A 23,438-nucleotide genomic window follows, 5' to 3' on the forward strand; every position below is an offset into this window, starting at 1 on the left:
CAAGGAATATGATAAGCGGTATCGCATCGCAGTTTGCTCAACAAAAACGACGTAATTACGAATCAAATATTAATTTGATTAGCAGAAAGTTATCAAATTTAAGGGAAACTGCGAATCAAGTTTCTTGTCGTAAAATAAGCGCGAAAAAATGTTGAACAAACGTGATTTACCGTTCCACTGCGTACGGACATTTTAATCCCGTTGATGTCGGTCGACGAGATTAAAAGTAGTCAAAGATTAGTCAATAAACTAATTGTAAGCTAACCCTTTGACAATTAGTAAGTAATTAGTACATGAACAGACGTTCATCAACGTTTTAATCATTTTCCATTCACTGAACAATTAAATATTCCGTAGGCTATAATCATTCGAAAAATATATCCACGTGAATCGCGCCCTGTTATTAGCTATACACACCAGTTTAATTTTTATTCGATTATACCCCCGTCAGACGGGCCTTACCGGGTGACGTCCTTATTCGCTGCTGCGACCGTACCGCGACTAGAAAATGCACAAGGTCGCCGTCAAACGTAAACACATCGCGAGGAATTGTTCCAAAAAATTTACAAACTTGATAAAGTCTCGTTCTTTACCCCGTCAGACCGGGTTGGCGCCTTTACTGCGCTACTACGTCGACGGAAAATGGCCCCAGAGCGCGTCAAGATCGCAATAAGCGTGGTGGAAACGCCAGATATCGCGCTGTGGTCTCGGTGGTCGCAAAAGATCGCCGAGTCACGGCGTTTGTTTTGTGCATGTTTGTTTATCTATATTTTAACTATTATGGCGAGAACTGTCAGCTTTTTTATCTTACCTAATGCCCTTTAATTGGAAAATTCCTAACTCAAAACTATACAGATCTTCGATTTTTTGGCCCAGAATGTACAACTCGTGTGTTTAGCTTTTGAACTGCTTGAGGTCACAATTTGTATTATACGTCCACATGTCTTCGCCACTATTTGTGGACACTCTACAGGTCACAATTTTTATCCGATTTTTATTATACGCATATATTGCCGTCGCCCAAGGCCCGTACGTACGTCTGTACGGCGTCCGCAATTGCTTGTGGAAAATTGCTTGTTGACGCTTAAGGGGGTAAAGTTAATATCGGATTGACTTTAAATTTATACACGGTGTTTAAGGTCGTGAGACGAAGAAACTTAGAGAATCCTATTGATTTTCAACAATTTCCCATAATTACTGCCAGAGTGAACACCCTTGATCACTTTGAAAATTCTTGTGGACGCTCAAGATGCTAAAACGATAATAATTTTTACCTTTATAATAGAAACATTTTAAGATATGTTATTACCGTAAACATATTAAAATATCGCAAACTGTGCTCGCAGAAAAGGGTATGTTCACTTTGCATCAAACAGTATTCAAACCAGCTTTGGTGGCAAATTGTTCTTTATTTCACAGATTCAAGGGATGAATAAACTACTAGACTGTGAAATTTCATAAGCCTCCTATGTTGCATTGTATTCAGGACGCCTATTTCACACAAAATCGTATTTTATATCCAAGTGGACCTTCCATATAAACATATATCTGCATAATAAGTTTATGAAAATACGCATTTAAACAACATTTAAATATCATCTACCACCTGTAGCACTTTCAGGCAAACTCAAAATAAATTGTTTATTGAAATTTTCAATTAAACGGAAACGTTCTTGTTGCTGTAATATACCCCATTAAAATACCAAGTGTTAATTTATATGCTAATTTAAGGCCTACCATGTAATACAAAAATTTGCAACACGTTTTAACGGTTTTTAAACAGTTAAAACGTGTTGCAAATTTTTAAAAAACATCTTTCTGCATGAAATGACAATAAATTGTGTATTGGATAAAACGGAAACATATCTTATTTTCTATTTTGCACCTGTAAAATAATATACGATTTACCATTTTATATAGCGTATTTCTACTGATGATTAAAGGAGCTAAGTCTCTAATTCAATATTATCCAAAACATTGAAAACACGATTTATTTGTCAAATTAAATCAACATTCATGTTGTGACCTTACCGGAAAAAGATGGGCTTTTGATATCCAATATTTAAGACAAAATAAACATTTTACCATTGGTACACGAATCGTGTACCATAATGCGCTTCAGCCCCAGATGTATCAAGAGACTCGAGGGACGAGGCTAGACACATTGCACCAAATCAAACGGCGTATGTAGACTGGAATAACCAGACGCTAGAAATTTGCACTCGCTTGAGACTGCTGGCTTATTTAGCCAAACATAACTGATTTGAAATTGGAGTAAAAATGGAAACCATTGAATGTAAATCAACTTATATACATTCATATTACAGTATTATATGCGTTGCGACCCACTTTTGTCAATTTCTAGGTCCCAAATGTTAGCGATTTAGCTCCTTTAATTGAGGAAAACAAGAATGCAGAAATTTGCAACACGTTTTAACATCCTATCTTTCTCCTCCCTTGTTAAGAACGGGCTGAACAGGAGTATGTTAGTTTCAGGGGTCCCGAAACTGGTTGTTAATGTTCATGAATTTACGTCGTTTTTGATGAATTGCTAATGTTGCCGCAAGTTAAATATGTGCAGAAGCTAGAAACACCAAGATATACATGTACATGTACTCTATAAAGCACAATTTAAAGCAGGGGCGTGCTGGCAGGGAGTTTAGGAGGACGGTGTCCTCCCAGGCCCCCATTAAACAATAAGTCCACCCGTATAAGCGGGCCCCCCTGAGAGCTCTAATTTTCACGCGGAATCCCCTAAAAAAATTGAGAGTGCGCACGCGAAAAATCATACATACACAACGATTAGTAAAATATATTATGCTGACGTGCAAATGTCTGTCACCTTAAGGTGAAATGGTCTTTGATACATGTATTCATGCCTCGATATGTATAAGATGCAATTTATTATTTGGATAGAAATACATTGTATTAGCATTATATTAAGCAGACCTGTCATGAGTGTCTTGTGTAGTACAGTAGTATGTCTTATAGTCAAAATAGCAGCATAAATTTGGAAAATATGATACCTAGATTTATCCCAGAAGTGCTTGCAAAACGCCTTTCCCGTTGTCGCCTTCGGATTTAAAGTCTGTTTTACTAAAGAAATCTTGCGCCTGTTCGGCGAGAACCCCCACCGGACCCCCGCTCTTACGGAGCAGGGATCACTCTGCCCCTGGGGTATCATTAGGACCGACATTAACCACAGGTTCATTTCTGCCTATTTTATTGTCTAGTTAAGTGTCTATTGATGATGAAAAACAGTATTGTTGTGGCAATCACAAGAACTTGTGAAATGAATAACAGACAATCTTATCGGAAATTAATTTTTGAACCCCATATTGAATTCAGTAACTCTGAAAACTTTATTTTTGAAGGAATATCCAAAAGAACAAAAATCGCCATATTGGATTCTATTTTTTATTGTCGTTTTACATTGTCGATTGAAAGAATTACATCAAATTGACGATACACCCGAAAACTTGTAATTGTCTTCAGTTGATATTTTTCCCTGCCCAACCTCAAACGATCGAAATGATGGCACTTTGTTTTGATTACAACGCGTGGTTGTCTAAATATCTGCCAAAGTTAAACCACCTCCGCAACAGCTTCACTGGTTTCGTCCAACACGTGAAAAGTAAATAGGTCAAATTTCAAGAGAGAACCTTTTTATTGTAGAATGGATTTTACTTAACGGGAGGTGATTTCAAACACACAAATAAGTTTATAATAACCAAAGTTTAGTAGTTTGTTCATAATGCAGGAAGAAATCCGTTTAAAATTTACGACAGTAAATGTATAAGGATTTCAATTTTCAGTAGGGAAATTTGTGGCTGCAGAGGGCACCCTACTTATATTCACATATCTTTTAGCGCACACAGGAGTTTTCGCTCACTATCGTGTTTATTATTCCGCCACTGACCAACTGTTAAACGAGTTCACAGCCCACCGATTTTGGCGTAAGGTATTTCTGGGCATGGCATTGTTGGTACATGCACTGGCGTCTTTTTGTCACTCGAAATTGAAAAGCGTTTATATTTTTTATCTTCCTTACAGTCCGAAATAAATGAAATGACATGGGGTTTAACGTCCTACTGTTCGGCTCCGAACTGGGCTAATGAAGACGGTTATACGCCATACAGTGTGCTATGAGGGAAATTTTGCCCGGACAGCGGCGCTACGGCCTACTCTTATATCGAATTCCAACTGTCAAGGGATCTTTTACGTGCACGCCAATGTGTACACGGGACCTCGGTTTTTCGTCCCATCCGAACGACTAGACAGCCAGTCCGAAATTCTGAATACATTAAATCCTTGTTAAATCGAATCGCAGATCTATATGATACAGCGCGCACGTGTTAACCATTCGACCTTCGGCCTTCTATAGGTTATTTCACATATCGACCCTCGATGGGGGTGGGGTGGGGGTTGGATGGCCGAATGGTAGCACGTGCTCGCTGTATCATAAAGCCTGTCATTGAGTCAACTGGCGTGGTTTCGAATCCCCGGTTGTACGTGACAAGGAGTAGGGTCGCCTGTTCAACCTCCGGTTTCCTCCCACTGCTAAAGACCCCTATGCGCAAGCGAATTATTGAAATAAAATTGAACTATATGTTAGTCCCGAAATGACCTAGTTTGTGTCGAGTAGACGTTAAACGCTTTCTCTCTCTCTCTCTCTCTCTCCCTCTCTCTCATCTACGGTCCTGCTAGTCACCGAAAAGGACCGACAAGAGCGTTAGTTGGTCAACAGCGTCCAAAGTTTTTCAAAAACTGACCGACAAGGAAAGGTGTGTTATAGATATGCATATTCTACACGTATCCAAATTTTAAAAGATTGTATGTTTTTTGAATCTCAAAATTCTGCTTGAAAATAGTGTTGGATTATTATAAATCTGAGTCAGATGAGGCGAGAAATGATTCTTTTTGACGAACAAAGATTAATTACGGCGAGGATAGGGCGTTATTTTCATTAATTTCAGAAAGGAACTACTGGTCGATATTAACATTTTTACAGCTAAATCCACAGTAAAATTGACCCACATTATGCTTATTAAAACCAATCAAAAAATCACTCGACATGCATTCAATCGTATCAAAAAAAGGTCCACCAATGGATTTGCCCAGCACTTATTATACGTTGGTGGTTTAAAAAGCTTGCTTCCACAATCAATAGTGATATCGCAGACAGGAACTAGGAGAATCCGAAACTTGCGTTATCTTTCTAGTTCAGATCCATGGTTATGGATTGGTTTAGTGTGGATTTCTAGTGGACTCAACTAAGCACTTCGGGGTTGGCCATGGGTAGAGATAATGGCCATGGGGAGATCGTGGGAGTTTATGTTTCTGAATCACAAGATCACCCAGTTTAAGTTCCCGGACTGCTCAAAGCTCTTTCTGTGTTCTGTACCTGTCGCCTTGTTGCGAAGTCTTGGCCCTGTACTTTGTTGCTAATTCCTCGCTTCGTAGTGACAATGGAAACTTTCCAGCGTCATGTAGAAATGCTTCCTTTTTGGTTTTACAAACCGACGCAATATAAAAATCTTTATATTGGATCACGCCAAATTTACTTAAGTTTTGCGCGCAATTCATGTCAGACTACAGAACCGTGGCACACCACCATTAATGTCTTTCTATTGGCTCCTCACGAACTGCTTGTTATTTTCCCCATTAAGTCAGTGAAGGATCATGAACCGCCCGGCACTGAGTGTCCATCGCAACGTTCCGATACAGACTTATACCCTTAAAACCTGAACAAGCTGGAATTAAGCTACAGTTTTTAACATATTTATTGGGTTCGCGTGAGGATGAATCCTATCAATATTCATGTTTCCGGTGTTAGCCCATTTTTTTTCGAAAACCGCGATATGCTAAAACAGTGATTATTGTCCCATAATAACTGCAGTTTTAGGGTTTTTTATGTCGGATTTAAGCATGTGTGATAGTTATGATATATCAATATAGATTTCCTAGATTCTTTTTTCTATGTGTTGATATAAAACGGCAGTGCGATTTTCAATAGTATTCATATATTCCGAGATTACGATCGATTACCACAACGGCCACGTTTTAAAATATTATTTCTTTATTTTATAGCGAATAAAATCGATATTGGTGTGTCACTGACGTACGGTTATTAATTAAAGGAGCTAAATCGCTAATATTTTGGACCTAGAAATTGACCCAAATGGGTCGAAACGCATATAATAATGTAATCTGATTGTATATAAACAGATTTACATACATTCAGCGAAATACGACACGGGTCTCAATCGAATGGCAATTTCTAGCGTCTGGTTATTCCAGTCTATTGCGCATGCTCTCCAGATAAGATATGGCGTGACCGTTTGACATGAGTTGTGGAATATGTCTAGCCTTGTTCTTTCTGTTCACTTGTTACAAATGACGCTGAAACGCACTATGGTACACGATTCGTGTACCAATGGTAAAATGTTTATTTTGTCTTAAATATTGGATATCAGAAGCCTACCTTTTCCCGGTAAGATCACAACATCAATGTTGATTTGAATTGACAAATAATTCGCGTTTTCAACTTGTAAGACTTTGGATGATATTGAGTTAGAGACTAATTAGCTACTTTAAAATAAAATAAAACTACATATAAATTTAGACAAAATAAAGTAAGTATATGGTTTTAATTTATTTTTTACATTGGTCTAGTTTAGACCTGTAAAAAATACAACACTAATAAAATATTAATCTACTGCATAATGCCCAAACTTATTGTTTGATTACAGATATTTCAAAGGAAAGAACACACTTCTTACACGCATATAGCTGATCAAGTTTGGTTAATTATAAACACTCTCTTTCCGAAATTCCAACCAGGTTATGGGGGGTGGGGGTACTGTCTAACTAAATGAAAACATTCAGCAGACTAGCACCGTAAAGACCTTGTATGTAATGTTAGGGTTTTTTGGGGGGTGTTTTTTAGGGGGGGGGGCTTTGGCCCTAACTTAGTATTAATAGTCGCCGATTTAAAACGTTTCGATCTCTATCGATTACTATATAAAATCCAGGTTTTTTGTTTTACTTGGCCTCATTTATAACTGAATACATTAACCGTTCTCTTCAGTATTCTGACATTTAGAGATCTTGTAAACAGACAGTCGATCGTCACAAATTCTAGAATTTTACAATGTTTGGGAGATTTATTGTCTCTAGTATGTATCATAACCACCTCAAATTACTTCAGCGAAATCACGCCTGAACTCACTAATAAGTCATTTTTTGACAGGAGATGTAATAAATCATAAACCTAACTGGTTCAAAGCCAGTAGACCTATTAACCACATATCACCAAAAACAACAATGAAGATATGTGGACTATGATTCCATTTGCTGATTACACTATTTTGCCTATACCGTTTTTTTTTAGGACTTTGAATTTTGTCTAATGGTTTGGATAGTTAGTATTTAATTTTATTTATTGTATTAAATAATGTTGGTACTTCTTTTCTTTCGAAGCCAGCCATATCAAAGATCCATAAGCCAATTTTACCCTGTTCTAATCGATGCTAAGATACAATTATTTCTGGTGATTGTTTTCCTTATACAGGACATCCCAAATCGTGAATTTCGGCCTCGTTTCTCATTAAGTCTCGAAGTCCCATTTATCACATCTTTTCTTTTATTTTCATTTAAACCAGAGTGGACAGCTATAGATTTAATACTCGTGACGTTGTTTCATGAAGCGTTTCAATACTGTTACATGTATTTTTATCAAGCAATGATCAAAATGGTTACAAACATTCATACATTATATTAAAAGTACTAGTGGTTATACATTGAACATCACTATAGTACAATTTAATAATCAAATTTGTTGAGATATTAAGACCAAATGGGGACAGGGCCCCAAGAATAGGTTAATATAGAAATTGTCTCTGGGCTGATTAGTGATAAATTATTAATAGTGATGGTCTAATCCAGCCCGCGTTTCGCAGCTTGCTGTATTTACCTAAAAAAGCATCCATCATCACGCCTATCAAATGTATTAATCAATTATAATACATAACATTATTATAATTGAAAGATTAAAGTAGCTAAATCTCTAACTCAATATCATCCAAAGTCTTCCACATTGAAAACACGAATTATTTGTGAATTTAAATCAACATTGATGTTGTGGGCTTCTGATATCCAATATTTTAAGACAAAATAAATATTTTACCATTGGTACGCGAATCGTGTACCATAATATATTTCAGCACCATTTGTAACAAGGGACTAGAAGAACAAGAAGTCATGTCAAACGGTGACGGCATATTCTTATCTGAAGAGCATGCGTAATAAATACTATCGGTATACAGTGCCGGACTGGGCCCACCTGTCCACCTGTCCGGGGCCTAAGCTCATTTAAAAAAGTGGGCCTAAGCCTATAAAGAAAAAAGAAAAAAGAGAAAGGAAAAAAAAGAAAAGAGAAAGAAAGGAGAGGGGGGGGAGAAAAGAAAGAAGAAAGGAGAAGACAGGACACAGGACAGGACCGGAGAAAGAAAAGATAAGAAAAAAATGACTGACAAACAACACAAAAAAAAAGAAGTGTACTACAAGGAAAGATCATTATGAGTTTGACCTCATTATACCGAGAACCGTGTAATTCATCTTTTAACCTCTTTTGACAATGAAGAGAATTCTCAAATTCATCTAATGATAGTGCTCTTAGGTCATTCTGTTATCTAATTGTATTAGGAAATCAAAAATTTGGCTTCTTCTGCTTTGGTCTGAAATGCTTGGAAAATGGGTTTGCGGTTGTCAATTTTCAAAATTTTCCAGGGGGCGGGGGGGGGGGGGGAGAACTTGTACTTGTGTGAGCCTTGGTCAATGACCTGACAGGTGGGCCTTCAGCCCACCAGTCCGGCACTGGGTATAGACTGCAATAACCAGACGCTAGAGATTACGATTCGATTGAAACTTATGGCGTATTTCGCTGAACATAGCTGATTAGAAATTACAGTAAAACAGAAACAATTGAATTTAAATCAGTTTTTCTACATTCATATTACATTATTACATGCGTTGTGACCCATTTGTGTTAATTTCTAGGTCCCAAATATTAGCGAATTAGCTCCTTTATTCTAATATCGACAAACTGTCTTGTTACGTCCACGTAAAAATATCATAATTATTAATTCACGAATATATTGATGACTTTCATAGTTTGAAGTGACTGTCAATCGAAAGTACTGGTAAGTACAAACGACTCAATCGCGCAGTGAAGTAAAAAAAGATAATTCTTAAACAAATGCCTTTACAAACCGACAACATTATGTTTTGGTATATTGTTTTGTGTATGGTGTTTATAGACGCGTATGAGTAAGTATGTCCTAAACACCCCCATAAATATTTTATATCCCATATAAATGTTTTAATTTAAATTCTTTAGTCGTATTTTTCATAATGTCAGGGAATTATTGACATTTTTCAGCAAAGATGGACACCATGATTACACGGGTTTCGGATTTCAAATTCACCATGTGAAATAGATAGAAAATCTGTTTTTAAGCTACTTTTACAGTTACGACTATGAGTATGAAAAACTGTAATAGTGGGTTATATGCCACACACTTTCCATGGCGCATTTCTTGGACAAAGTTATGGCTATTGGACATGTTTCATCGGATCCATGCACAAGCATGGGATTAATTGCTGAGGAATTTATGTTTGAAAGGGGAGTCAGATATATCAGTATCTATATTGATCCTTCCAAGGCTGATCATTTATAAATATCAAAATAAACGTTATAAATATGATTTATAAATTTCCTTCCATATACATGTTAGGCGGAGGACTGGGCAGTTCTTACTAGCTTAGTTTTCAAAAGTCGTTGCAACTCACCGCTGTGGAAAGTTTTAATATTTATTTCTCGAGAAATAAGCCTAATGTGTTGTAAACAAAACTGCCAGAAACGTTTTAAACAAATAATCTAAACGACAGCATTTTTTGTCCTCGCAATAATAAAAGTAGTGAGACGGCGAGCTTTCAGCCAATGAAAATCTAGTAAATAGCGAATAACAGTAAATACACGTGACCTTAAAGGAGCTAAATCGCTAACATTTGGGACCTAGAAATTCACAAAAGTGGGTCGCAACGCATATAATACTGTAATATGAATGTATATAAACTAATTTACATTTAATGGTTTCCGTTTTTACTCCAATTTCAAATCAGTTATGTTCGGCGAAATAAGTCAGCAATCTCAATCGAGTGCAAATTTCTAGCGTCTAGTTATTCTAGTCTACATAACTCCATTTGATTTGGTGCAATGTGTCTAGCCTCGTCCCTCGAGTCTCTCAATACAACTGGGGCTGAAGCGCATTATGGTACACGATTCGTGTACCAATGTTAAAAAAATTATTTTATCTTAATTATCGGATATCAGAGGCTCATCTTTTCCCTGTAAGTTTACATCATCAATGTTGATTTAAATTGACCAATAATTCGTGTTTTCGATGTCGAAGATTTTGAGTTACGGACTTTAAGGAGAATTTAACCGATCACCGTCGTTGTTTTGCTATAATATAATTAGGTCGATTTTTTTTAGCCAAACTCGTTGTAAATCATATTTCTAATGAACAGAAAGTGCGCGCTATTAATACTGGTATTTACCGGTGTCGGCTAACATGTAATAAGTGCATAAATGTGAAAGATTTAGGTCAGCAATGACCCATTGGGTAGAGTGTCCAACTGACAGCTGCTTACCACTTGGCGATTATGTGCCGTGTTTTCGGACCCTTCACCCCATCAGACGGACAGTTTTCCCCGATGCCAGACAAGCTTTACCCCTCTTACCCCCGTGAAGCCGCTGTCGGTAATACCTGACGGGCTTGTCCTCTCTCAACAAATTCTTAGCTGTTTGTAGCCTGTGTAAATGTGATGAATCAATTTATTATTCTTAAGAAAGTACACGACACTGTGGAATTAATTTTTGCATGCATCGTGTTTAACGTCCCACCACAGTTCCGAGTATTAAGATAATTTGAGAAGGGTTGGAAATGTTGTTTGATAGCAATGATATAGGCCTATACATAATCGAATATAAATATAGATAATTGCCAAATATCAAAATCAATCAAGGTGTGTGAAGCTATATTTTATTAGAGGCTCTCTTCCTACTGTATTTGTCTTTGCGTGTGTAGACATACATACTTTGCATTGTCGAGTTCACCCTAATATTAACTGGTTAGAATAGATCCCCTAAACCCACCCTTCCTCATCTCTAATAACGTTGACACTGTAGCATCCATATAATATAACTATGCATAAATCAAATGCAAGGCCCAGCCCCCCCCCCCTCACACACTGCTTAATCCCCCACCCTCCATATAAGGTTGGAAATACCTTTTAATATCAATATACCCACAAAACGGAAATTCCTAAAGCCCGACCACATCCATACCAAAGGCACCCCTAATAAGGTTTGGCAATGTAATAACAATTAACTGATGTTTTGTGGGCAGTTATTTGTGTTTGCTAAATTATGACTCTTTGAAATTAATGCATAGGTATAATACAGGTTGTGTTCTAATAACTGGCTAAAATGTCCCTTGTTTGTCCATTCCCCTATTTTAAAATATATATATAGACTACATGGTCTTGCTCAAAGGAGGGTCTATGGGAGTTTTAAAAATAAATTATTTTTTTTAACTTTATTTATTAAAGATAATTGGATTATAGAGCAGGCAACCCCACTCTCCAAAAAAAAAATACAAACAGATATAAATATTACAATCACAACATAATGAAATTACAATAATAAATCAAATACATAAATATACACATATATATATATTACATACACTCACACACACATGTACACATACACTAATTCATTGATAATTAACATCAAACAACTGAGAAAAAATGTACCATAATAGACTAAAGTAAATATGTATGCTGCACATGTCTGATATATAAAGAAATAGTTAAGATTTGTAATACATGTAGTTCAAAAATTAAACATTAAATATTACTGTAATGACTTTAATTGACAAAAGTTCTGATTTTAATGAAAATGAATATGGAAAAAACAGTATGTACAAGCTCTGTTGATAAGATATGAATTTATAGGCTTGAATCAGCATACAATAGGTATGTAAAAACATATATACAAAGTCATTTTAAAATTTAATAAAACATGTTGATTTTGATTTTATAATAATACTAAATCATTCATGGACTAAAGTGTACAAAATATGCATAATGAATTTGTTATGGTTAATATATGTTATAGCGGGTTCAATGATAGGTTCAATATTAACAAAGGTTACTTGAATTGTAAAACTGTTCAAAATTTAAACTCGACTAATGATACAGATTTAAAACATTAGTTTTACTATAAAATAAAACAAAATTATAATCTGATGGAATAACTTGATTTTAAAAATATCAGAAATCAAGAGAAAAAAAAATCACTAAACTTCAGCCGATTATAAGGGACAGACACAAAAAAAAATCCCTGATGTAAGAGTTATAAACTATGTGAGAATGTAGCGTTCAACTGAGGATAAAATCCATGCTCCCATATATTGCTTAAATTTTAGTAATGCCAGGTTAAAGGTGTACAAAGAATTGGGGATAGAAAATCATTTTAAAGAAAAGGAAAAAATAATAATACTTTTATAACAGATATTTGTTGATGTAATAATGAAAATATATATATTTATTTTTTTTATATATAGTTTTTACATTCAACATTCTTCTTCATCATCATGATCATCATCATTATCATCCATAGCCATCTCTGTGGGTGTAGGTGTGGAATTTTGACAGTCTTTACATTCACATAGATCTGTACAGGAAAGAGCAGCAACTTTACACGAACATCTACCATTAATACAATTGTGTGATAGATTAAATTATCTTTGCCCAATTAACAATATATTACCAGTAATATAGTAACTTAGCTCAGACTTCCTGGGTGAATATTAATTTCTAAACTATAATTCTTGCATGATATTTATACTAGAATATATCGCCTAAAACTACAAAGCCCAATTAACCGGCCCACTAGATCCTTACATCTAAATTTTTTTTGAGCAATGCAATCTCTAAATGAAATCAAAATCTAAAATTGCTTATTTAAATAGCATTTCCGCCTGTAGGATCAATAATCTTTGCAGATCTTTTCACGGCTTAGACTAATTGCCGTTGATTTTTCTGTAAAGGCTATTCCAAACTATGCACCCACAAGACGGCAGGTTTTGTTTTAGACCAATCACCGACGGAATATAAATTTGACAAAGTTCCATGGAACCTGACTAAATGATTCTAATAAGAATGTAATTTTAAATATTATGTGCTGTACTCCATATTTCTAATATTACTTTATTGAAAATGATATTTTATAACCCTTGACATTGTAATTAATGACTAATGTAATTTGTTAGTTATGTTTCATATTTTGCCGTTCACCAGTTTAGGCTTCGGTTTTGTTTTAAAACTTGAAAGTTTGCCCACCACTGGTTTGCGTGATACCATGTATTGTGAACAAGTACTTTATATATTACTTAACAACAACCAACGTGAACACTCACAGCCTAGAAAAAATTTAAATACTAAGACTAAGAAAATAGTCATAATAAAATAACTAATAATAACATACAAACATACCTTCGAGTTCGAACACATCTCGATACGTGATTGCATTTTATTGCAATGTTTTTTATTTTTTTCTTCTCCATCCAAAGTCTGCCACTGTTTTGAATATTCCACACAATGCCTCCAGGTGTTGTCGTTAAAAACAGTAACTTGCAGGGCTGTGTTGCATTCTGATGAATAAGGCACTTCATTTTTCTGGTCAGAATGTTAGAAAATGGTGTCCTTGTTGACTATGTACACCATGATTGAAGGATCGGGGATAGAAGTTTTCTTTATTTTGATTGGCCAAAATGGCACTCGGCATTGATCATAGTGCGTATTCCTACGCGTGTAATGTTTATTTTTTAGGTGATTAGGTTAAAAAGAATTCCATTTTTAAAAAATAATTATTAAATACTGGCACATGCTGAATGTGTGGAGATCTGTTTTTTTAAATTAGTACAAAGAGACGTGTAATTTAAAAAATTAAAATCTCCCACAGAGGTTGTTGCAACGAACTTGAACGATAAATTCCTTCGGTCTTTCGCCTCTGTACATTACACGCATTATCCAAGAGCTAAATCTGCCTATTGCAGGTCTTTCTTTAGGCCTCAATTAGCCACTTGCGAAGACCATAATCAACTCTCGACGCCATCGGATGTCTCCGATATTTAGTGGATGAGAATACGTTTTGTGGTTGATGAAATAACCGTAAAAATGGATAGTCGAGGTTTGGTTTTATATCGTAACAACGGTAGTAATGACAATCGGGGCTAGACATTTTTATTGTATCGCCGATAGCTTGGCTTAGAGTGATATAATTTGACTGAAATTTTCAACATAATAATCTCTTTGCATTATCTATTTTCTAGTGATTATAGCGAGAACCGTAAGCTCTTTTTATAATCTTGCCTACATCCTTTATTAATAAAAACGCGAAAAGTACCTGTAGTCCTATATCTGTAGTTACCAAGCTTTATTCCACAAGCTTTTCTGGATTTTAAAGATAAGGATATATTATCAATCTGGTTTGTAGTCGTAGTTATATTTTAAATTGATATGCCCCGAAAAAGAATTGCTGGTAGATATGATGAATTGTCACTAACGGAACATTAATTACAAAACAATGCCCAAAAGAGTTGTCTGACATGACCGCCTTATCGACGTTGTAGAATTATACGGTTGTAAGTGATAAAATTTTCAGAAATTATTTACCAAAATAATCAACTAAAACTATTTTGAAGCCAAATTACACATTCCAAAGAAATTAAACTCTATTAAATTACTTACAATACTTATATTAAACAATATTTATTCCAAAAATAAGCAAACAGGCAAAATATAGGTATTTTACTGATAAATTTGTAATTACGACCATATGATTTTTCAATTATTGATAAAGAAAAAAGTCGTAAGTGGTAGATACGACTCTTTAACGGCAATTAAACAGTCGTCGACAGGTCTTAAATATGACCTTACCAGTACCATACAGGCGTGCATTCTAGTTATCTACAAATTCAGACATAATTATTATAAAGACATGATAAAATTGTTTTGCCAAATTTCTTGTGTTTGATATACAATTAAGTTCAAAGCAGCGAGTAATTGTAAAGTTTTTAGTGTAATACAACAATTACACGATTATAGTGAATCAGCATATTACACTTATCGTGTGCAAAATCCCACATCTGTTTAAAGATGTTTTCGGATCACTATTCTAGATATTTGTAGTCAGTGTAGGTTGTAAACAAATAGACCACACCTAGTTTCAATCTGATTAAAACACAGATCCTATTTCGTTTCGTTTTTTATAGTTAAAAATTTCATTTTACTTGTCTTTACTTCACTAGGCGTAAGCCATCGAAAGTATAAAAAAAAGCGAAACGAAATATAGATCTGTATTTTAATCAGATTGGCCTAGTTTGAGACGATTTTTATTGAATTGGAACAACAGGAATAAAAACACAAATACTCAGTTAACTAGAGAAGTTACATTATCGGGGAATATCTCAAGTTTTACGTAATCACAGACTCATATGGACAAGATAGAATATTATTCCTTGCTTATCTATCTATCCTCAGTCATATCTCCTTAATAAACTATGGTTCACCAAAACCGCTTTTACTTGTGCCCCTTATAAGATTGGGAAAACCTTGAAATTTTCACGTTGACGTTTATTGTCGTCGCCCCTGCCTTTGATCGTAGCTGGATTCTACGAACCAATCAAAAAAACTTTACAAACTCTACAGGTCACAATTGTGGTTATTCAATTTTAACGAAACTTGAAACATAGGGTAATCTCCCAAAGATCTCGGTTCTTTCGATATTGGTATGTATCGGACCGTAACCGTAACATCACCTGATTGTGCAAAAATTCACGTTATAATAGACCTCACAATTTTTGTCCGATTTTGCTGAAACTGAAGATGTATGTTTACAATCCAATGATCTCGGTTCCTGTCGATATTCGCACATATCGGACCGTAACTTCCCGGATTATAGCCCCTGATTATACAAAAAAATCCCGTTTTTAGCTTGTGGAGCCTCTAGAGGTCACAATTATTATTGTTATCCGATTTAAAAAAACAAACCCAAAACGTTATATTAATCCCCTTGACACCCCCAATGACGGTTGAGTTCGAATTTCGAGAAAATCGGACCAAAACTGACCGACAATCTGATTAAAATACAGATCTATTTCGTTTCGTTTTTTTATACTTTCGATGGCCTACACTACATGAAGATCTGAAAAGTTATAGCGATAGGTCACGTCAGGTGTCAAAAGACCGACTTTTGACCTATGACGTCAGACATTTGATTAACCAATCAGCATTGATGTTACTAGTGGATTACCCTCAGTTCCGGGCAAAAAAGGCCAAACACTCGATTCGACAGACCATTTGATTGGCTGACCCCTCATTTCAAGCAGAACACGAGTTAAATAACAAGTCTTCCAGATCCAAGTGTAGTAAAGACAAGTAAAACGAAATTTTGAACTATAAAAACGAAACGAAATAGGATCTGTGTTTTAACCAGATTGAACTGACCGACAAAGTGGCCGCTCCTCGTACGCACATAGTATAAAAGTATGTAATACTAAGGTTGTGGAACCTCTACATGTCACAAGTTTTATCCAATTTTGATGAAACTTAAATTACATGTTAATATCCAAAAGATCTCGGTTCCTGTCGATATTCGCACATCGGACCGTACATTCATGGATCATTGTCGCCGATTGTACGAAAAATCATCGCAGACAAAAAGTATATCATGGAGATGCCGGGAGATTTCGTTCGTTCCTAGAGTTTTACGTCCACTTCCACCAGGGGTGATATCGTAGACAAGGGCGGGGGGAGTTAGTTAGTTACTAGAGTTTTACGTCCACTTCCACCAGGGGTGATATCGTAGACAAGTAATCAAATTATATACCCTTGATGACTGTGCTATTATCCACCAATCAAAAAAATTGTTAAATACAAAGGAAGTTGGCGAAGGGTAATAATTCTCATCTTGTTGCAACAAACAAGCCGCCATATTGTTGTGAGCGTAAGCAATGGAACCTAGACTGGTTTGTTAACTGTTTTTGATTGGTTCGTAGAATTAAGCTACGGTCAAGGGCAAATAATTTGAATACGTGAATATCCCATGGATGAAACCGGGGTATAGGGGAGTAGAACGGAATGAGACCTTGGGATACTGAAGATGGGAAGATGAATTTCTATCCGATTTTAAAAAACGTTCCAGTATATTATCATTACACCATAATGACGGTTGAGTTCAATTTTCGTGAAAATCGGACCGAAACGTCCAAACAAAATGTCAGCTTCCTGTACCAAATATATGTTGTTTATATCCAACAGATCTCGGTTCCAGCTGCCGACATTCAGGCATATCAGACCGTACTTCCTGGATTGCGGCCCCTGGTTGTACGAAATATCGCGATTTTAGTTTTTGGACCCTCGAGAGGTCACAATTCTTTGTCCGTTGTAAAAAAAAACGTTCAAATATATCACCGTTACACCATAATGATGATTGAGTTCGAATTTCCTGAAAATCAAATCGAGACTGCCCAACAAAATGACCCCACCCCCATTTACACTAATAGTGTGAACGAATGTTATACCAATGTTGTCGACTCTCTAGAGATCATAATTTTTATCATAAAATATGTGTTTATATCCCATAGATATCGATTTCTTTCGATATTAGCGCATGTCGGACGGTAACTTCCTGGATTACGGCCCCTGATTGTACGAATAATCGCTTTCTTTAGCTTGTTCTCTGTCTATCTCTTGCAAAATGGATCGGTTTATACTGGAGATGCTCCTTGGTTTTGTGAAAGAAAACCAAATATACCTTTTATTATTATTGTTTATAGGGCCTTCGTGTGAAGTTAATGATTTACCATTGCGCTTTTTTTGTCCCCGCAGATGAAGCTGTCCCCAGAAAGAATAGTCAATAGCTTATGGACTTACGTGCACAGGCCACGTATACAATACACGTCCACATTGATGGGTAAATAAAAAGTAAAATGGGTGAGTTTACTTTTTATAGTTGTTCACAGGTTATTGTTTTAAAAGAACTATCATAACAGCTTTTAGTACGTGATATTTACACGTGATATAACAGGCGATGTGTGAAAGATCAGTTGTTGATGACATACTGATGATGGCCACAATCAGTGATGATACATTATCATATATAGTTCAACATTATTACTCATGAAACTCGTTTTATTTTTCGCTATGCATTCGAATAGTTTCGATATATTGACTAATAAATTATTGGCGAATAACCAATTTGTGTTTTCTGAATATGAATTCTGAACTTGTTTTGTTGGTGGTGTTTTGAATTTATGGACTTTAGAAAAACGAAAACATATTTTCGAACATATTTATTCAATAAAGATTTATTTATAGTCTAGGATCTTTTCTTTTTCCGTTACCTTATCAAGATGACTAATAAATGCAAATGAGTGATCTTTGTAAATTGTGAACTCGTTTTGTACCCGAACTGGAATCTTGAAATAGACAAAAATGGTTCTGAAAGCACATATTAATGTAATATCAATGTATGAAAAGTGATTTATATTCAATTTTTGAAAAAAAACTATTGTAATTTCTGATCAAGTATGTTCGGTGAAATACGTGAACTGTTCAAATTGAACGAGAGTCGTTTACGTCTGCTTAGTGCCTTCTACGCGTTTTATAAATTATTATTTTGTCCTTTGTGAATCAGCTATTACTAATTATGTTTTTATTTGTTCATTACAAAATGGCACCCGAAACCAGAGCGTGCACGACTCGTGTACTGATTATAAAATGTTAATTGTGTCTTAAATATTGGAAATTATGATCCTATAGTTTCGCGGTAAGAAACAACATCAATATTGATTGAAATTGATCAATATTGAATTCTAATTCGAATATTATGGAAAATATTTAGTTAGAGACTTAGCTCCTTCAAAACACATGATGATTAATTTAATGTATAAGGCAATATGAGATATTTATTGTACTGAACGTCCCATTTTTAGACAGCATACAAAAATATTTACATAACAATATGCTTCAATACAAAGTCTGAATACAGTATCATTATTATGAACAAATAACTGGGTCAAAAATAAATTTGTCGATTTCTTTTTTTTTTCTTTTTTTTGATTTTACAGTGTTGATTTTATTTTGTATGCGTACGCCACCTCATCCCGATCAGAATTTAAATGTATTATGCAGGATTTAGAGATAAATAAATGATTAGAACTCAATGTTAAAATTATTTTATTCTGAGCGAAGTTATGAATGATTTATTTATACCTGTATCAGGTTTCAGACAGCCGATGCAATTATATTTGAATTTACTTTTTGAATCCAAACTAATTTATATTGACAGAAAAAAATGCCATTCAATAGACACATGACTGCTTTGTCGATGTGTCTGAAATTTTGCAGAAAATATCGTTTTAACACTATCGATAATATTTTTATACGTCCACATTTGCACGTGGACGTATATTGTCGTCGCTTCTGTCCGTCTGGCCGTTTACACTCTACAGGTCACAATATTTTAGCATGTTCTGTTTCCTACTCTTGCAAAATTTTGACCTATTTTTCATGGCAACTATATATAGGCCTTAGCCTGTTGTTCAATCAAATTCAGTTTATTGAATAAAATATTTTTTAAACTAAAAAAAAAGCTTATAATAAAATTACATTGTTTCTTTAACTGACCGGCAAATATCAACAAAGTGCTAATGCCTTTAAAGATGTGTCATTTTATTTTCTTGTAGGTAACGGAGTCATTCCAAAGACACACACGTGCAGCAACCCATGAAGTAATTATGAGAAATAAATAAAATGTCATGGCCTCTTCTAGCAACAAAGCATGCTGTTAATGAGATTATAGGTTAACAGTTCGGTCTGAAAATAAATAGGAATCTTTGTACAATGAACATAGACACTGTGTATCAATCCAAAGTCAATCAAACAATATCTTTTTAGCGCCCACGAGATTTCTCTAAGTGACCAAGGGTCGTAACTCCGAAAGTAATTATTTGAATTGTTGAAGATCATTAAGCTTCGTGAACAAAACCAAAGTGTACAAATTTCAAGTTAATTACTATATCATAGAGTTTAGAGCTTCCATAAATGTCTTCAATTCAAGAACAGTTATTATCGGAAAATCAATAGCGTCCTTTGTCTCATAAACATCAAGTCAATCAGCACCCAAAAGATTTTTCAAAGCGAAGGGTCATTCTTCCAACAATAACGTTTTGAAATTTCAAGTCAATCGGAAAATAGCTTTAGCCTCCTGATCATCCACAAGATTTTTCAACGTGGTCAATGGTCATAGCTACCACAGTATTATATAACTAATGAAAATTATTGAAAATAACGAGCTTCTTCGTCTCGTGGTTCACTAACCAAGGGGTCCGGGTTGCCATCCCGATGTTAGTCGAGAAAGTTCCATGGGTTTTTCCAGCAGCGTGGTTTCCCCTTTTCAGTGCTACAGAGCTGACAAGGGCACTCTAGTCGTCGTTCGGATGGGACGAAAAACCGACTTCCCGTGTACACTTTGGAGTTCAGAACCCTTGACAGTTGGAATTCCTTATAAGCGTAGAATTGTCCGGGCAAAATTGCTCTCATGCACACTGTATGTACGCCAGTCTTCATTAGCCCAGTCGGTGAAGAAAAGTAGGACGTCAAACCCCATTTCATTTCACTTCGTCTCGTGAACATACACAGAGGTCGATCGGATAACTGCATGTGGCTAGACCGACGGACGGGCCAGGTGACTACAATACGACCACATTGGCATATTTAACATACGCTAGAACTGGGAGCACAAATACTACAACTCTAATAAAGAGTAAATATTTAGGTCAACTTTATCGATCTGTAGAAATACTGTTAATAACCAGTATTTGCCTTTGGCTATATTACTATATGACCGAACTATTTATCACACCTTTATCTTCATCGTTCTTCTATATCTTTCGAATTTGGTTAAATAGCGACCAAGCCGACAATAATCGATTTCCTTAACCGAAAATAGCTGTTAAATAAATCCTTACTAGCCAACTTAAACGATTCTGAATCAAACAATCTGACTTTTTAAAATCGCAAGTAAAAGATGTAATCTGTTATTACACCGACCATTATAGGGAGGCCTACATGCAGCGACTGAATATGAGAGACAAACTCAATCGACATTCCTCGGTGAATTTCGGAAATTTCCCGACGAAGCCAAACTGATTTTCAGTCAGCAGGTGCAGTGTGATATCCATTTTAATCCGGTAAGCTACCATTCGTCACAATTGTGTAGCCTCTTTCAGTCACGATGAAAAATCGTGCTAGTTGTCGGGATGAAAGAGATTTTCATTATCTAATTCGCCTCGACAAACAAAACTATTTTAAAAAACGTTACGGTAGTATTATTGTGCAATATTCGGTGGCCGAATGGTTAGCACGTGCGCGCGTGCTGTATCATAAGGCCTGTCATTGAGTCAACTGGCGTGGTTTCGAATCCCCGGTTGTACGTGACAAGGAGTAGGGTCGCCTGTCCAGCCTCATGGGTTTTCTCCGGGTCCTCCGGTTTCCTCCCACTGCTAAAGACCCCTACGCGCAAGCGAATTATTGAAATAAAATTAGACCATATGTTAGTCCCGAAATGACCTAGTTTGTGTCGAGTGAACGTTAAACCCCATTTCTCTCTCTCTCTGTTACTTACATGACCTTTAAGTCCACGTGCAGTATAGGTCTACGTGTGCGTCAGATCATATGGCGCCGATAACGCTTGCATTGTTTACATTGGACATAGTAAGACAAACTGGTCCGGGCAGAATTGGGTTAGATCTGTTTCACATGCAAACATGCAGATTTTCCCAAGGTCATGAGATGTAAACAGGGTTAGGGTACGTGATTAATTGTTGCCGAGGATTGTGAGTTAGGCGTAGGGTAGGTACTGGGTTAGGGTTAGCGCTAGTCCTGTTTACATCTCGCGACCTACGACGAAATCTGCAGGTGGCATGTGAAATAGATCTAACCGGCAGAATGGGTGTCGATTACTCATTTTACGTCTTCGCGTACTATTTTATGTACCCAGGATTTACACTAAATACGAAATATTTTTTATCTCGATATACTTCTAACACCATCAAGTTTCTTTTAATAATTTTAAGGAGCTAAATCGTTATTCTTTGGCACCTAGAAATGTAGCTGCAATATTTGTAGCCGTGATAATTTTGCTACACTATTCGAGGCTTTGCGCAAGTAAAATTAGGTTCAATTGCAATATTTTCAACACATATCATCACAGTTTGCATGGAAATAAGTTACTATGTTACAAATAGTGAAGTTTGGAACACTGAAATCTTAATCTTATCTTACCGAACAGTTTTTCTGTATTTTCGAGTGACATGAAATTTGACGGCCATTTAAAGTAGCTAAGTCTCTAACTCAATATCATCCAAAACCTTCGACAATGAAAATATGAATTATTTGTCAATTTTAATCAACATTGGTGTTGTGATCTTGCCGGGAAAAGAAGGGCTTCTGATATCCAATATTTAAGACAAAATAAACATTTTACGATTGGTACACGAATCGTGTACCATAATGCGTTTCAGCGCAATTTGATACAAGCGACTCGGAAGAACGAGGTTAGACATATTCCACAAGTCATGTGAAACGGTGACCCCATATTCTTATCCGGAGAGCATGCGCAATAAATTCTATCAGTGTAGACTGGAATAACCAGACGCTAAAGATTGCCATTCGATTGAGACTTCTGGCGTATTTCGCCGAACATAACTGCTTTGAAATTCGAGTAATAACGGAAACGATTGAATGTAAATCAGTTTATTTACGTTCATATTACATTATTATATACGTTGCGACCCATTTGTATCAATTTGTAGGTTCCAAATATTAGCGATTTAGCTCCTTTAAAATGAACAGAAATTTCGCAGTTTAATACTTAAAAAACATAAATGTTTTAGAATTTAATTTATCGGAGGAAAAAAGTTAATGGGGCTCATTAAACCGCATCGATGTCAGTGATTGTGGCTTAATCTATTTGTTAAGGCCAGCTAAGGTTAGGGTTGGGAGCACTAGCTACTTAGAGGGGGCGACGATACAAACATGTACCTGTCGATCGGCGCTATGTAAATGTAAATTTTGTGACTTGAAGGAGCTAAATCTCTAACTCCATATCATCTATAAAATTTAAAATTAAAAACACGAATTAAAAAATTCAGTATTAATTCATTTTAATCAATATTGGCGTTGTTATCATGCCGTCAAAATGTGGGATCCTAATATCCAATAATTAAGACATAATAAAC

This window comes from Patella vulgata, chromosome 8 (assembly GCF_932274485.2).
Source record: "Patella vulgata chromosome 8, xgPatVulg1.2, whole genome shotgun sequence".
In the NCBI taxonomy this organism is placed as follows: Eukaryota; Metazoa; Mollusca; class Gastropoda; family Patellidae; genus Patella; species Patella vulgata.